Below are 3,410 nucleotides of genomic sequence, written 5' to 3' on the forward strand. Positions count from 1 at the left end.
TCCCGTTATCAACGACATCCAATGCCCATGATCAGGAAACCGTGACCATCTATTGATCAACGAGCTAGTCAATAGAGGCTTACTAGGGACATGGTGTTGTCTATGTATCCACACATGTATCTAAGTTTCCTATCAATACAATTATAGCATGGACAATAAACGATTATCTTGAACAAGGAAATATAATAATAACTAATTTATTATTGCCTCTAGGGCATATTTCCAACAATAAAATCAGCCTTCATCACCCCATTCGGGTGCTTTTGCGATGTCACCATGCCTTTTGGTTTGAAAAATGCCAGAGCCACATTCATGAGAATGATTTAGAAGTGCCTGCTCACTCAAATCAGTCGGAATGTGGAAGCGTACATGGATGACATTGTATTCAAGTCTCGCAAAGGTTCCAACCTATTGACTGACCTTGCAGAAACCTTTGCCAACCTAAGAAGGTATGATATCAAGCTTAATCCGTCAAAATGCGCGTTCGGAGTTCCAGGAGGAAAGTTACACGGTTTTCTCGTTTCCGAATGAGGGATCGACGCCAATACAGAAAAAGTTGATACCATCCTCTGGATGAAACGCCCCGTGCGAGTGCATGACATTCAGAAGCTAACTGGTTGTCTGGCCGCCCTGAGTCGATTCATTTCTCGTCTCGGTGAAAAGGCCCTGCCTCTTTACCGATTGATGAAGAAGTCTGATAAATTCGAGTGGACTGATGAAGCCAAAGCAGCGTTTGCAGAGCTCAAATCCCTGCTTTCCACCCAGCTGGTGCTCGCTGCGCCAATCAGCAAAGAGCCTTTACTGCTCTACATTGCAGCCACTGGACAAGTTGTCAGCATAGTACTCATGGTCGAGCGAGAAGAAGAAGGAAAAGCTTACAAAGTTCAACGCCCAGTCTATTATCTCTCTAAAGTTTTGACTCCCTCCAAGCAACGATACCCACACTATCAGAAGCTTGTCTATGGAATTTACATGACCATGAAGAAGGTGGCGCATTATTTCTCTGACCACTCCATTACAGTCGTCAGCGACGCGCCACTATCTGAAATTCTGAATAACAGAGACACAACTGGTCGAGTGGCAAAATGGGCGATTGAACTCCTTCCATTAGATATCAAGTTCGAGGCAAAGAAGGCCATCAAGTCACAAGCAATTGCAGATTTCCTTGCCGAGTAGATTGAACAGCAATTGCCGACTCAAGTTCACTCGGAGCATTGGACTATGTTCTTTGATGGCTCCAAGATGCTGAATGGTTCGGGTGCTGGAGTAGTTTTGGTATCCCCCCACGGAGACAGGCTTAGTTACGTTCTCCAAATTCATTTTGATTCTTCCAATAACAAAGCCGAATATGAAGCACTTCTGTACGGGTTGCGTATGGCCATTTCACTCGGCTTCCGTCGCCTTATGGTCTACGGCGACTAAGATTTGGTGGTTAACCAAGTGATGAAGGAATGGGATGTCAGGAGCCCAGCCATGACAGGTTATTGCAATGAAGTGAGAAAGATGGAGAAGAGGTTTGAAGGTTTGGAGCTCCACCATATATCCCGACTGAAAAATCAAGCCGCTGATGAGTTGGCCAAGATAGGCTCAAAGAGAGAAGCTATTCCCCGAAACGTGTTCCTGGAACATATCCATTTGCCTTCGGTTCACGAAGATCCTTTCACCGAAGAGCCACCGCAGCCCAAGAGCGCCGCGGATCCGACTGAAGTTGAAGTCCCAGCCGTGGTCGACTTAATCATGGAGGTTTTGGTCATCACTCCTGACTGGACAGTACCATACATTGCATACATTCTTAGGAAGGAACTCCCGGAGGATGAAGAAGAGGCTCGATAGATCGTCCGACGGTCTAAAGCCTTTACTATGATAAAGGGACAGTTGTTCAGAGAGAGTGTAACTGGAGCCTTCCAGAAGTGCATCACGCCTGAAGAAGGCCGAATGATCCTTAACGATATTCACTCAGGAACCTGTGGTCACCATGCGTCCTCTCGGACCATCGTAGCCAAAGCATAATGAGCCGGGATTTACTGGTCGCATGCTTACGAGATAGCAAAGGAAATAGTGGACAAGTGTGAAGGTTGTCAGTTTTATTCCAACATGTCCCACAAACCTGCATCAGCTTTGAAGACTATTCCTCTCGTCTGGCCTTTTGCTGTTTGGGGTCTGGACATGGTTGGACCTCTGAGGACATGGAGGAGTGGATTTACACATGTGCTGGTAGCAGTCGACAAGTTCACCAAATGGATCGAAGCCAAGCCCATCAAGAGTCTCGAAGCAAGCACAGCCGTGAGTTTCATCAGAGAACTTATATTCAGATATGGCATCCCGCGCAGCATTATCACGGATAACGGCTTGAACTTCGATTAGGAAGAGTTCAAAGCTTTTTACGCCTCCCAAGGCACAAGGGTTGATTACGCTTCGGTCGCCCATCCCTAGTCGAATGGACAGGCGGAACGAGCGAATGGATTGATTCTCAAAGGGCTGAAACCTCGGTTAATGCGTGACCTCAAGCACGCGGCAGGGGCGTGGGTCGACGAGCTCCCCTCGGTGCTTTGGGGGCTAAGGACAACCCCCAACCGGTCGACTGGACGGACTCCATTCTTTCTAGTCTACGGAGCCGAAGCCGTCCTACCGAGCAATTTGCTCCACAACGCTCCCCGAGTCGAACTCTTCTCAGAAGAAGAAGCAGAGCGAGCTCGACAAGACGCAGTCGACCTCTTGGAGGAGGAAAGGGAGATGGCCTTGATCCGATCGACCATTTACCAGCAAGACTTGCGTCGTTTCCATGCCAAGAACGTAAGGGGTTGTGCATTCCAGGAAGGGGACTTGGTCCTCCGAGTGGACCAACAAAAGCCACACAAGCTCGCCCCCGCTTGGGAAGGCCCTTTCGTCATTACCAAGGTGCTCCACAACAGAGCGTATCGTCTCTTCAACGTCGAACACAATAAAGATGAGCCGCACACCTGGAATGCGGATCTGCTCCGCCCTTTCTATTCTTAAATGTTTAGACCGACTAGATGTAATAAGAAATACCTTTTAGTTTGACTATCAAAAGACATAATTTACTTCTCCCGCATAGTTGTTGTTTATTTCTTTTGTGTACATTACCTTAGCCGCGAATCTGTTTTGCCTAAGTCGATTCGATAAAAATTCTACCGAGTGATGAGCTTGCCTCTCACTCGGGGGCTTAGCTGCAGCCCAGTGCTCACCTAAGTGATAAAAATCCTACCGAGTGATGAGTCTGCCTCTCGCTTGGGGGCTTAGCTGCAGCCCAGTGCTCGCCTAAGTGACAAAAATCCTACCGAGTGGTGAGTCTGCCTCTCACTCGGGGGCTTAGCTGCAGCCCAGTGCTCGCCTAAGTGATAAAAATCCTACCGAGTGGCGAGTCTGCCTCTCACTCGGGGGCTTAGCTG

The sequence above is a fragment of the Triticum dicoccoides genome, chromosome 7B (genome assembly GCF_002162155.2).
Source record: "Triticum dicoccoides isolate Atlit2015 ecotype Zavitan chromosome 7B, WEW_v2.0, whole genome shotgun sequence".
Classification (NCBI taxonomy): domain Eukaryota; kingdom Viridiplantae; phylum Streptophyta; class Magnoliopsida; order Poales; family Poaceae; genus Triticum; species Triticum dicoccoides.